Source organism: Rhinichthys klamathensis, unplaced genomic scaffold, assembly GCF_029890125.1.
Source record: "Rhinichthys klamathensis goyatoka isolate OS25496 unplaced genomic scaffold, OSU_Roscu_1.1 h1tg000223l_1, whole genome shotgun sequence".
In the NCBI taxonomy this organism is placed as follows: Eukaryota; Metazoa; Chordata; class Actinopteri; order Cypriniformes; family Leuciscidae; genus Rhinichthys; species Rhinichthys klamathensis.
The window spans coordinates 4859858-4873390 of record NW_026606747.1 but is presented as its reverse complement, the minus strand read 5'-3'; the positions used below and the strand labels follow the sequence as shown (position 1 = coordinate 4873390).

The following is a 13533-nucleotide window of genomic DNA, read 5'->3' as shown; positions in this document are numbered from 1 at the left end:
CGGATGAAATACGCAAATTTTTTGAGACAGGAATTTGGGGTTTTCATGAGCTGTATGCCAAAATCATCAGTATTAAAACAATAAAAGACCTGAAATATTTCAGTTGGTGTGCTATGAATCTAAAATATATGAAAGTTTAATTTTTATCATTACATTATGGAAAATAATGAACTTTATCACAATATGCTAATTTTTTTAGAAGGAACTGTATGTGGTGCAGATGCGCTTCAAGAATGGTTTGCAAGCCCCTGGCTTAGGGCCGAAATCTGCTACTACCTATTGATAAAGTCAAGCCTATGGATATTTGTACAAACAAAGTCTTTACATATATGAAAAATAATACATGGATATCTTTCTGGATTTTGCCCGTTCATATCAGAAAACATTTCAGGAAACAAATCAGGAAACATTTTAGGCATGAGTGTCGAGAGTGTAGAGCCAAAATGAAATGAGTTCAGACATTCCCTTGAGGCCTGAAAGGCCATCATGTTTTGGAAACAATCCTCTTACCTCTAAGGGACCTCTTTCATAATGTAATCAGCTGTTTTCCTCATGTGCTACCTCTTTTAGACTTGTTTTACCGACAAATTTCACTGCACTTTTGTAACTGGCGCTGTGGCTTAGCTGGTCAAAGTGCCTGCCTCGTAAACAGGAGATCCTGGGTTCAAATCCCAGCAGTGCCTATGCCACAGGATATGGGAGTGCTTAAACCTTTCACATATGAAAGTCTTTGCATGCCGAACAGTGTGTACCTGCACAAAATTGGAAAAACGAAGAAGGGCTGCGCATGCAATACTTCCTTGAAGTGGGTCATTTTATGGCTCTGTGGTGCAATTGATGGAGCTTTCGACTTCTAGGATGCGAATGGAGAAATTCTCTGCTTGTGGTTTTGAGTCCCACCTGAAGTGTGAATGGCCTCTTTTGCTCTGATGTCTCTGTGAGTCAGACATATGTTTAAAACTGAGGTCCACAAACTACTTCAGAAGCCTACCCCTCACATTCTGCTCATCTCCCTTATTGCACACAGCCAAGTCGGATCACAGAGTACTCTACTAATTAGCTCAATTCACCGTTTTGAAATAAGGAGCATAACGAAAATGTATAGCGTCTGGGAGGTTTCGAGAATGGTTTGAAAACCACTGGCTTAGGCCAAAATCTGCTACTTCCTTTTGTTGAGATCAAGCCTCTGGATATGTGTTCAAAACAGTCTTTACAAATATGAATATTTAATTCATGAAATTTTTTTTTTTTTTTTTTACTTTTTATTCCAACACATCGCAGAAGGATTAGCAAGCGGCGCTGTGGCTTAGTTGGTCAAAGCGCCTGTCTTGTAAACAGGAGATCCTGGGTTCGAATCCCAGCAGTGCCTATGCCACGGGATGTGGGCACCTACCCTTTTTACATACGTAAATCTTTGGATGCTGAACAGTGTGTATCTGCACAAAAAGTGGAAATCTAAGAAGTGATATCGTGAATGGAGGTATTCAAAGTTTGTGGGTTCGAGTCCCACCAGAGTCGTGCATACCCTCTTTTGCTCAGATGTCTTTGTGTTGGACAAGCATACGCTTAAACCCTTGGATCCACAAACAACTTCTGAAGCATCCCCTTCACGCTCTGCTTATTTTGCTTATTGCACACACCCAACTCAGATCATAGAGTACTCTACTAATTAGCTTAAGTCACCTATTTAAATAAGGGAGATAACAAGAATGGGTTGAAATCCAATGGCTCAGGCCAAAATCTGCAACTACCTATTGTTGGCCACACACCTAGCAAAAGAAAAAAAAACATGCTTTCCATTTCTCCTAGCTGAAACAGCGTTTAGATGTATCGTAACTGAGAGTTTCGATCCAAAATGAAATGGTTTGAGATATTCCCATGTCCCTGAATAGAAGCATGCAGAGGGTTTTGGAAATAACCCTCTAACTTCAAAGGGACCTATTCATGATGTAATCAGCTATTCTCCTGACATGCTACCTCTTTTAGACTTTGTATACAAAAGCATCGAATCAGGGACAGTACCTGGCGCTGTGGCTTAGTTGGTCAAAGCGCCTGTCTAGTAAACAGGAGATCCTGGGTTCGAATCCCAGCAGTGCCTAATCTGTGGCTTCTAAGAGTAGTCGTTCAACCTTTTCAGATGTAAAATTCTCGGCAGGAAAGACAATCTGGACCTCTCGGTTGCAAATAAAGGTTGTTAGTTTTTGGGTCCCACCTGAGTCACGAATGGTGTCCCTTTGCATAGACGTCTTTGCCAGACTGACATTTGCTTAAACCTGGGGTTTTTCAACTTTTTCAGGAGCCGACGCAGCACATTTTTCTTGTTTTCCTTATTGGGCACACCCAAGTCAGATCATCGAGTACGTTACTAATCAGTCAATTATTTGATTCACCTGTTTTAAATGAGAGAGAGATAATAAAAACATATACAGGTCCTTCTAAAAAAATTTGCATATTGTGATAAAGTTCATTATTTTCCATAATGTAATGATAAAAATTAAACTTTCATATACTTTAGATTCATTGCACACCAACTGAAATATTTCAGGTCTTTTATTGTTTTAATACGGATGATTTTGGCATACAGCTCATGAAAACCCAAAATTCCTGTCTCAAAAAATTAGCATATCATTAAAAGGGTCTCTAAACAAGCTATTAACCTAATCATCTGATTCAATTAATTAACTCTAAACACCTGCAAAAGATTCCTGAGGCTTTTAAAAACTCCCAGCCTGTTCCATTACTCAAAACCGCAAACGTGGGTAAGACTGCCGACCTGACTGCTGTCCAGAAGGCCATCATTGACACCCTCAAGCAAGAGGGTAAGACAGAAAGAAATTTCTGAACAAATAGGCTGTTCCCAGAGTGCTGTATCAAGGCACCTCAGTGGGAAGTCTGTGGGAAGGAAAAAGTGTGGCAAAAAACGCTGCACAACGAGAAGAGGTGACCGGACCCTGAGGAAGATTGTGGAGAAGGACCGATTCCAGACCTTGGGGGACCTGCGGAAGCAGTGGACTGAGTCTGGAGTAGAAACATCCAGAGCCACCGTGCACAGGCGTGTGCAGGAAATGGGCTACAGGTGCCGCATTCCCCAGGTCAAGCCACTTTTGAACCAGAAACAGCGGCAGAAGCACCTGACCTGGGCTACAGAGAAGCAGCACTGGACTGTTGCTCAGTTTTGCATGTCATTCGGAAATCAAGGTGCCAGAGTCTGGAGGAAGACTGGGGAGAAGGAAATGCCAAAATGCCTGAAGTCCAGTGTCAAGTACCCACAGTCAGTGATGGTCTGGGGTGCCATGTCAGCTGCTGGTGTTGGTGCACTGTGTTTTATCAAGGGCAGGGTCAATGCAGCTAGCTATCAGGAGATTGTGGCGCACTTCATGCTTCCATCTGCTGAAAAGCTTTATGGAGATGAAGATTTCATTTTTCAGCACGACCTGGCACCTGCTCACAGTGCCAAAACCACTGGTAAATGGTTTACTGACCATGGTATTACTGTGCTCAATTGGCCTGCCAACTTTCCTGACCTGAACCCCATAGAGAATCTGTGGGATATTGTGAAGAGAAAGTTGAGAGACGCAAGACCCAACACTCTGGATGAGCTTAAGGCCGCTATCGAAGCATCCTGGGCCTCCATAACACCTCAGCAGTGCCACAGGCTGATTGCCTCCATGCCACGCCGCATTGAAGCAGTCATTTCTGCAAAAGGATTCCCGACCAAGTATTGACTATTGAGTGCATAACTGAACATAATTATTTGAAGGTCGACTTTTTTTTTTTATTGAAAACACTTCTTTTATTGGTCGGATGAAATACGCACATTTTTTGAGACAGGAATTTGGGGTTTTCATGAGCTGTATGCCAAAATCATCAGTATTAAAACAATAAAAGACCTGAAATATTTCAGTTGGTGTGCTATGAATCTAAAATATATGAAAGTTTAATTTTTATCATTACATTATGGAAAATAATGAACTTTATCACAATATGCTAATTTTTTTAGAAGGACCTGTATGTGGTGCAGATGCGCTTCAAGAATGGTTTGCAAGCCCCTGGCTTAGGGCCGAAATCTGCTACTACCTACTGATAAAGTCAAGCCTATGGATATTTGTACAAACAAAGTCTTTACATATATGAAAAATAATACATGGATATCTTTCTGGATTTTGCCCGTTCATATCAGAAGAAAGCTCAGTAAAACATTTTAGGCATGAGTGTCGAGGGTGTAGAGCCAAAATGAAATGAGTTCAGACATTCCCTTGAGGCCTGAAAGGCCATCATGTTTTGGAAACAATCCTCTTACCTCTAAGGGACCGCTTTCATAATGTAATCAGCTGTTTTCCTCATGTGCTACCTCTTTTAGACTTGTTTTACCGACAAATTTCACTGCACTTTTGTAACTGGCGCTGTGGCTTAGCTGGTCAAAGTGCCTGTCTCGTAAACAGGAGATCCTGGGTTCAAATCCCAGCAGTGCCTATGCCACAGGATATGGGAGTGCTTAAACTTTTCACATATGAAAGTCTTTGCATGCCGAACAGTGTGTACCTGCACAAAATTGGAAAAACGAAGAAGCGCTGCGCATGCAATACTTCCTTGAAGTGGGTCATTTTATGGCTCTGTGGTGCAATTGATGGAGCTTTCGACTTCTAGGATGCGAATGGAGAAATTCTCTGGTTGTGGTTTTGAGTCCCACCTGAAGTGTGAATGGCCTCTTTTGCTCTGATGTCTCTGTGAGTCAGACATATGTTTAAAACTGAGGTCCACAAACTACTTCAGAAGCCTACCCCTCACATTCTGCTCATCTCCCTTTATTGCACACAGCCAAGTCGGATCACAGAGTACTCTACTAATTAGCTCAATTCACCGTTTTAAAATAAGGAGCATAACAAAAAATGTATAGCGTCTGGGAGGTTTTGAGAATGGTTTGAAAACCACTGGCTTAGGCCAAAATCTGCTACTTCCTTTTGTTGAGATCAAGCCTCTGGATGTGTGTTCAAAACAGTCTTTACAAATATGAATATTTAATTCATGAAATTATTATTATTATTTATTTTACTTTTTATTCCAACACATCGCAGAAGGATTGGCAAGCGGCGCTGTGGCTTAGTTGGTCAAAGCGCCTGTCTTGTAAACAGGAGATCCTGGGTTCGAATCCCAGCAGTGCCTATGCCGCGTGATGTGGGCACCGCTCACCTACCCTTTTTACATACGTAAATCTTTGGATGCTGAACAGTGTGTATCTGCACAAAAAGTGGAAATCTAAGAAGTGATATCGTGAATGGAGGTATTCAAAGTTTGTGGGTTCGAGTCCCACCAGAGTCGTGCATACCCTCTTTTGCTCAGATGTCTTTGTGTTGGACAAGCATACGCTTAAACCCTTGGATCCACAAACAACTTCTGAAGCATCCCCTTCACGCTCTGCTTATTTTGCTTATTGCACACACCCAACTCAGATCATAGAGTACTCTACTAATTAGCTTAAGTCACCTATTTAAATAAGGGAGATAACAAGAATGGGTTGAAATCCAATGGCTCAGGCCAAAATCTGCAACTACCTATTGTTGGCCACCTACCTAGCAAAAGAAAAAAAAACATGCTTTCCATTTCTCCTAGCTGAAACAGCGTTTAGATGTATCGTAACTGAGAGTTTCGATCCAAAATGAAATGGTTTGAGATATTCCCATGTCCCTGAATAGAAGCATGCAGAGGGTTTTGGAAATAACCCTCTAACTTCAAAGGGACCTATTCATGATGTAATCAGCTATTCTCCTGACATGCTACCTCTTTTAGACTTTGTATACAAAAGCATCGAATCAGGGACAGTACCTGGCGCTGTGGCTTAGTTGGTCAAAGCGCCTGTCTAGTAAACAGGAGATCCTGGGTTCGAATCCCAGCAGTGCCTAATCTGTGGCTTCTAAGAGTAGTCGTTCAACCTTTTCAGATGTAAAATTCTCGGCAGGAAAGACAATCTGGACCTCTCGGTTGCAAATAAAGGTTGTTAGTTTTTGGGTCCCACCTGAGTCACGAATGGTGTCCCTTTGCATAGACGTCTTTGCCAGACTGACATTTGCTTAAACCTGGGGTTTTTCAACTTTTTCAGGAGCCGACGCAGCACATTTTTCTTGTTTTCCTTATTGGGCACACCCAAGTCAGATCATCGAGTACGTTACTAATCAGTCAATTATTTGATTCACCTGTTTTAAATGAGAGAGAGATAATAAAAACATATACAGGTCCTTCTAAAAAAATTTGCATATTGTGATAAAGTTCATTATTTTCCATAATGTAATGATAAAAATTAAACTTTCATATACTTTAGATTCATTGCACACCAACTGAAATATTTCAGGTCTTTTATTGTTTTAATACGGATGATTTTGGCATACAGCTCATGAAAACCCAAAATTCCTGTCTCAAAAAATTAGCATATCATTAAAAGGGTCTCTAAACAAGCTATTAACCTAATCATCTGATTCAACTAATTAACTCTAAACACCTGCAAAAGATTCCTGAGGCTTTTAAAAACTCCCAGCCTGTTCCATTACTCAAAACCGCAAACATGGGTAAGACTGCCGACCTGACTGCTGTCCAGAAGGCCATCTTTGACACCCTCAAGCAAGAGGGCAAGACAGAAAGAAATTTCTGAACAAATAGGCTGTTCCCAGAGTGCTGTATCAAGGCACCTCAGTGGGAAGTCTGTGGGAAGGAAAAAGTGTGGCAAAAAACGCTGCACAACGAGAAGAGGTGACCGGACCCTGAGGAAGATTGTGGAGAAGGACCGATTCCAGACCTTGGGGGACCTGCGGAAGCAGTGGACTGAGTCTGGAGTAGAAACATCCAGAGCCACCGTGCACAGGCGTGTGCAGGAAATGGGCTACAGGTGCCGCATTCCCCAGGTCAAGCCACTTTTGAACCAGAAACAGCGGCAGAAGCACCTGACCTGGGCTACAGAGAAGCAGCACTGGACTGTTGCTCAGTTTTGCATGTCATTCGGAAATCAAGGTGCCAGAGTCTGGAGGAAGACTGGGGAGAAGGAAATGCCAAAATGCCTGAAGTCCAGTGTCAAGTACCCACAGTCAGTGATGGTCTGGGGTGCCATGTCAGCTGCTGGTGTTGGTGCACTGTGTTTTATCAAGGGCAGGGTCAATGCAGCTAGCTATCAGGAGATTGTGGCGCACTTCATGCTTCCATCTGCTGAAAAGCTTTATGGAGATGAAGATTTCATTTTTCAGCACGACCTGGCACCTGCTCACAGTGCCAAAACCACTGGTAAATGGTTTACTGACCATGGTATTACTGTGCTCAATTGGCCTGCCAACTTTCCTGACCTGAACCCCATAGAGAATCTGTGGGATATTGTGAAGAGAAAGTTGAGAGACGCAAGACCCAACACTCTGGATGAGCTTAAGGCCGCTATCGAAGCATCCTGGGCCTCCATAACACCTCAGCAGTGCCACAGGCTGATTGCCTCCATGCCACGCCGCATTGAAGCAGTCATTTCTGCAAAAGGATTCCCGACCAAGTATTGACTATTGAGTGCATAACTGAACATAATTATTTGAAGGTTGACTTTTTTTTTTTTTTGAAAACACTTCTTTTATTGGTCGGATGAAATACGCACATTTTTTGAGACAGGAATTTGGGGTTTTCATGAGCTGTATGCCAAAATCATCAGTATTAAAACAATAAAAGACCTGAAATATTTCAGTTGGTGTGCTATGAATCTAAAATATATGAAAGTTTAATTTTTATCATTACATTATGGAAAATAATGAACTTTATCACAATATGCTAATTTTTTTAGAAGGACCTGTATGTGGTGCAGATGCGCTTCAAGAATGGTTTGCAAGCCCCTGGCTTAGGGCCGAAATCTGCTACTACCTACTGATAAAGTCAAGCCTATGGATATTTGTACAAACAAAGTCTTTACATATATGAAAAATAATACATGGATATCTTTCTGGATTTTGCCCGTTCATATCAGAAGAAAGCTCAGGAAACATTTTAGGCATGAGTGTCGAGAGTGTAGAGCCAAAATGAAATGAGTTCAGACATTCCCTTGAGGCCTGAAAGGCCATCATGTTTTGGAAACAATCCTCTTACCTCTAAGGGACCGCTTTCATAATGTAATCAGCTGTTTTCCTCATGTGCTACCTCTTTTAGACTTGTTTTACCGACAAATTTCACTGCACTTTTGTAACTGGCGCTGTGGCTTAGCTGGTCAAAGTGCCTGTCTCGTAAACAGGAGATCCTGGGTTCAAATCCCAGCAGTGCCTATGCCACAGGATATGGGAGTGCTTAAACTTTTCACATATGAAAGTCTTTGCATGCCGAACAGTGTGTACCTGCACAAAATTGGAAAAACGAAGAAGCGCTGCGCATGCAATACTTCCTTGAAGTGGGTCATTTTATGGCTCTGTGGTGCAATTGATGGAGCTTTCGACTTCTAGGATGCTAATGGAGAAATTCTCTGGTTGTGGTTTTGAGTCCCACCTGAAGTGTGAATGGCCTCTTTTGCTCTGATGTCTCTGTGAGTCAGACATATGTTTAAAACTGAGGTCCACAAACTACTTCAGAAGCCTACCCCTCACATTCTGCTCATCTCCCTTTATTGCACAGAGCCAAGTCGGATCACAGAGTACTCTACTAATTAGCTCAATTCACCGTTTTGAAATAAGGAGCATAACGAAAATGTATAGCGTCTGGGAGGTTTCGAGAATGGTTTGAAAACCACTGGCTTAGGTCAAAATCTGCTACTTCCTTTTGTTGAGATCAAGCCTCTGGATGTGTGTTCAAAACAGTCTTTACAAATATGAATATTTAATTCATGAAATTATTATTATTATTTTTTTTACTTTTTATTCCAACACATCGCAGAAGGATTAGCAAGCGGCGCTGTGGCTTAGTTGGTCAAAGCGCCTGTCTTGTAAACAGGAGATCCTGGGTTCGAATCCCAGCAGTGCCTATGCCGCGTGATGTGGGCACCGCTCACCTACCCTTTTTACATACGTAAATCTTTGGATGCTGAACAGTGTGTATCTGCACAAAAAGTGGAAATCTAAGAAGTGATATCGTGAATGGAGGTATTCAAAGTTTGTGGGTTCGAGTCCCACCAGAGTCGTGCATACCCTCTTTTGCTCAGATGTCTTTGTGTTGGACAAGCATACGCTTAAACCCTTGGATCCACAAACAACTTCTGAAGCATCCCCTTCACGCTCTGCTTATTTTGCTTATTGCACACACCCAACTCAGATCATAGAGTACTCTACTAATTAGCTTAAGTCACCTATTTAAATAAGGGAGATAACAAGAATGGGTTGAAATCCAATGGCTCAGGCCAAAATCTGCAACTACCTATTGTTGGCCACCTACCTAGCAAAAGAAAAAAAAACATGCTTTCCATTTCTCCTAGCTGAAACAGCGTTTAGATGTATCGTAACTGAGAGTTTCGATCCAAAATGAAATGGTTTGAGATATTCCCATGTCCCTGAATAGAAGCATGCAGAGGGTTTTGGAAATAACCCTCTAACTTCAAAGGGACCTATTCATGATGTAATCAGCTATTCTCCTGACATGCTACCTCTTTTAGACTTTGTATACAAAAGCATCGAATCAGGGACAGTACCTGGCGCTGTGGCTTAGTTGGTCAAAGCGCCTGTCTAGTAAACAGGAGATCCTGGGTTCGAATCCCAGCAGTGCCTAATCTGTGGCTTCTAAGAGTAGTCGTTCAACCTTTTCAGATGTAAAATTCTCGGCAGGAAAGACAATCTGGACCTCTCGGTTGCAAATAAAGGTTGTTAGTTTTTGGGTCCCACCTGAGTCACGAATGGTGTCCCTTTGCATAGACGTCTTTGCCAGACTGACATTTGCTTAAACCTGGGGTTTTTCAACTTTTTCAGGAGCCGACGCAGCACATTTTTCTTGTTTTCCTTATTGGGCACACCCAAGTCAGATCATCGAGTACGTTACTAATCAGTCAATTATTTGATTCACCTGTTTTAAATGAGAGAGAGATAATAAAAACATATACAGGTCCTTCTAAAAAAATTTGCATATTGTGATAAAGTTCATTATTTTCCATAATGTAATGATAAAAATTAAACTTTCATATACTTTAGATTCATTGCACACCAACTGAAATATTTCAGGTCTTTTATTGTTTTAATACGGATGATTTTGGCATACAGCTCATGAAAACCCAAAATTCCTGTCTCAAAAAATTAGCATATCATTAAAAGGGTCTCTAAACAAGCTATTAACCTAATCATCTGATTCAACTAATTAACTCTAAACACCTGCAAAAGATTCCTGAGGCTTTTAAAAACTCCCAGCCTGTTCCATTACTCAAAACCGCAAACGTGGGTAAGACTGCCGACCTGACTGCTGTCCAGAAGGCCATCTTTGACACCCTCAAGCAAGAGGGCAAGACAGAAAGAAATTTCTGAACAAATAGGCTGTTCCCAGAGTGCTGTATCAAGGCACCTCAGTGGGAAGTCTGTGGGAAGGAAAAAGTGTGGCAAAAAACGCTGCACAACGAGAAGAGGTGACCGGACCCTGAGGAAGATTGTGGAGAAGGACCGATTCCAGACCTTGGGGGACCTGCGGAAGCAGTGGACTGAGTCTGGAGTAGAAACATCCAGAGCCACCGTGCACAGGCGTGTGCAGGAAATGGGCTACAGGTGCCGCATTCCCCAGGTCAAGCCACTTTTGAACCAGAAACAGCGGCAGAAGCACCTGACCTGGGCTACAGAGAAGCAGCACTGGACTGTTGCTCAGTTTTGCATGTCATTCGGAAATCAAGGTGCCAGAGTCTGGAGGAAGACTGGGGAGAAGGAAATGCCAAAATGCCTGAAGTCCAGTGTCAAGTACCCACAGTCAGTGATGGTCTGGGGTGCCATGTCAGCTGCTGGTGTTGGTGCACTGTGTTTTATCAAGGGCAGGGTCAATGCAGCTAGCTATCAGGAGATTGTGGCGCACTTCATGCTTCCATCTGCTGAAAAGCTTTATGGAGATGAAGATTTCATTTTTCAGCACGACCTGGCACCTGCTCACAGTGCCAAAACCACTGGTAAATGGTTTACTGACCATGGTATTACTGTGCTCAATTGGCCTGCCAACTTTCCTGACCTGAACCCCATAGAGAATCTGTGGGATATTGTGAAGAGAAAGTTGAGAGACGCAAGACCCAACACTCTGGATGAGCTTAAGGCCGCTATCGAAGCATCCTGGGCCTCCATAACACCTCAGCAGTGCCACAGGCTGATTGCCTCCATGCCACGCCGCATTGAAGCAGTCATTTCTGCAAAAGGATTCCCGACCAAGTATTGACTATTGAGTGCATAACTGAACATAATTATTTGAAGGTTGACTTTTTTTTTTTTTTGAAAACACTTCTTTTATTGGTCGGATGAAATACGCACATTTTTTGAGACAGGAATTTGGGGTTTTCATGAGCTGTATGCCAAAATCATCAGTATTAAAACAATAAAAGACCTGAAATATTTCAGTTGGTGTGCTATGAATCTAAAATATATGAAAGTTTAATTTTTATCATTACATTATGGAAAATAATGAACTTTATCACAATATGCTAATTTTTTTAGAAGGACCTGTATGTGGTGCAGATGCGCTTCAAGAATGGTTTGCAAGCCCCTGGCTTAGGGCCGAAATCTGCTACTACCTACTGATAAAGTCAAGCCTATGGATATTTGTACAAACAAAGTCTTTACATATATGAAAAATAATACATGGATATCTTTCTGGATTTTGCCCGTTCATATCAGAAGAAAGCTCAGGAAACATTTTAGGCATGAGTGTCGAGAGTGTAGAGCCAAAATGAAATGAGTTCAGACATTCCCTTGAGGCCTGAAAGGCCATCATGTTTTGGAAACAATCCTCTTACCTCTAAGGGACCGCTTTCATAATGTAATCAGCTGTTTTCCTCATGTGCTACCTCTTTTAGACTTGTTTTACCGACAAATTTCACTGCACTTTTGTAACTGGCGCTGTGGCTTAGCTGGTCAAAGTGCCTGTCTCGTAAACAGGAGATCCTGGGTTCAAATCCCAGCAGTGCCTATGCCACAGGATATGGGAGTGCTTAAATTTTTCACATATGAAAGTCTTTGCATGCCGAACAGTGTGTACCTGCACAAAATTGGAAAAACGAAGAAGCGCTGCGCATGCAATACTTCCTTGAAGTGGGTCATTTTATGGCTCTGTGGTGCAATTGATGGAGCTTTCGACTTCTAGGATGCGAATGGAGAAATTCTCTGGTTGTGGTTTTGAGTCCCACCTGAAGTGTGAATGGCCTCTTTTGCTCTGATGTCTCTGTGAGTCAGACATATGTTTAAAACTGAGGTCCACAAACTACTTCAGAAGCCTACCCCTCACATTCTGCTCATCTCCCTTTATTGCACACAGCCAAGTCGGATCACAGAGTACTCTACTAATTAGCTCAATTCACCGTTTTGAAATAAGGAGCATAACGAAAATGTATAGCGTCTGGGAGGTTTCGAGAATGGTTTGAAAACCACTGGCTTAGGCCAAAATCTGCTACTTCCTTTTGTTGAGATCAAGCCTCTGGATGTGTGTTCAAAACAGTCTTTACAAATATGAATATTTAATTCATGAAATTATTATTATTATTTTTTTTACTTCTTATACCAACACATCGCAGAAGGATTAGCAAGCGGCGCTGTGGCTTAGTTGGTCAAAGCGCCTGTCTTGTAAACAGGAGATCCTGGGTTCGAATCCCAGCAGTGCCTATGCCGCTTGATGTGGGCACCGCTCACCTACCCTTTTTACATACGTAAATCTTTGGATGCTGAACAGTGTGTATCTGCACAAAAAGTGGAAATCTAAGAAGTGATATCGTGAATGGAGGTATTCAAAGTTTGTGGGTTCGAGTCCCACCAGAGTCGTGCATACCCTCTTTTGCTCAGATGTCTTTGTGTTGGACAAGCATACGCTTAAACCCTTGGATCCACAAACAACTTCTGAAGCATCCCCTTCACGCTCTGCTTATTTTGCTTATTGCACACACCCAACTCAGATCATAGAGTACTCTACTAATTAGCTTAAGTCACCTATTTAAATAAGGGAGATAACAAGAATGGGTTGAAATCCAATGGCTCAGGCCAAAATCTGCAACTACCTATTGTTGGCCACACACCTAGCAAAAGAAAAAAAAACATGCTTTCCATTTCTCCTAGCTGAAACAGCGTTTAGATGTATCGTAACTGAGAGTTTCGATCCAAAATGAAATGGTTTGAGATATTCCCATGTCCCTGAATAGAAGCATGCAGAGGGTTTTGGAAATAACCCTCTAACTTCAAAGGGACCTATTCATGATGTAATCAGCTATTCTCCTGACATGCTACCTCTTTTAGACTTTGTATACAAAAGCATCGAATCAGGGACAGTACCTGGCGCTGTGGCTTAGTTGGTCAAAGCGCCTGTCTAGTAAACAGGAGATCCTGGGTTCGAATCCCAGCAGTGCCTAATCTGTGGCTTCTAAGAGTAGTCGTTCAACCTTTT

The 13533-nt window shown here is 42.1% G+C and overlaps 12 non-coding genes across 12 annotated transcripts; all 12 read left to right on the top strand.

The window, feature by feature from the left end:
* Positions 1–609: 609 nt before the first annotated feature.
* Positions 610–683, top strand: trnat-cgu (transfer RNA threonine (anticodon CGU)). Its single transcript has one exon. It is a non-coding gene; the product is annotated as a tRNA-Thr (tRNA).
* Positions 684–1295: 612 nt separating this feature from the next.
* trnat-ugu (transfer RNA threonine (anticodon UGU)) lies at positions 1296–1369 on the top strand. The gene has a single exon. It is a non-coding gene; the product is annotated as a tRNA-Thr (tRNA).
* Positions 1370–2024: 655 nt separating this feature from the next.
* Positions 2025–2098, top strand: trnat-agu (transfer RNA threonine (anticodon AGU)). Its single transcript has one exon. It is a non-coding gene; the product is annotated as a tRNA-Thr (tRNA).
* A 2301-nt stretch (positions 2099–4399) lies between these two features.
* trnat-cgu (transfer RNA threonine (anticodon CGU)) lies at positions 4400–4473 on the top strand. Its single transcript has one exon. It is a non-coding gene; the product is annotated as a tRNA-Thr (tRNA).
* A 616-nt stretch (positions 4474–5089) lies between these two features.
* Positions 5090–5163, top strand: trnat-ugu (transfer RNA threonine (anticodon UGU)). Its single transcript has one exon. It is a non-coding gene; the product is annotated as a tRNA-Thr (tRNA).
* A 662-nt stretch (positions 5164–5825) lies between these two features.
* trnat-agu (transfer RNA threonine (anticodon AGU)) lies at positions 5826–5899 on the top strand. The gene has a single exon. It is a non-coding gene; the product is annotated as a tRNA-Thr (tRNA).
* Positions 5900–8199: 2300 nt separating this feature from the next.
* Positions 8200–8273, top strand: trnat-cgu (transfer RNA threonine (anticodon CGU)). Its single transcript has one exon. It is a non-coding gene; the product is annotated as a tRNA-Thr (tRNA).
* A 615-nt stretch (positions 8274–8888) lies between these two features.
* trnat-ugu (transfer RNA threonine (anticodon UGU)) lies at positions 8889–8962 on the top strand. The gene has a single exon. It is a non-coding gene; the product is annotated as a tRNA-Thr (tRNA).
* A 662-nt stretch (positions 8963–9624) lies between these two features.
* Positions 9625–9698, top strand: trnat-agu (transfer RNA threonine (anticodon AGU)). Its single transcript has one exon. It is a non-coding gene; the product is annotated as a tRNA-Thr (tRNA).
* A 2300-nt stretch (positions 9699–11998) lies between these two features.
* Positions 11999–12072, top strand: trnat-cgu (transfer RNA threonine (anticodon CGU)). Its single transcript has one exon. It is a non-coding gene; the product is annotated as a tRNA-Thr (tRNA).
* A 615-nt stretch (positions 12073–12687) lies between these two features.
* Positions 12688–12761, top strand: trnat-ugu (transfer RNA threonine (anticodon UGU)). The gene has a single exon. It is a non-coding gene; the product is annotated as a tRNA-Thr (tRNA).
* Positions 12762–13423: 662 nt separating this feature from the next.
* Positions 13424–13497, top strand: trnat-agu (transfer RNA threonine (anticodon AGU)). The gene has a single exon. It is a non-coding gene; the product is annotated as a tRNA-Thr (tRNA).
* Positions 13498–13533: the final 36 nt, after the last annotated feature.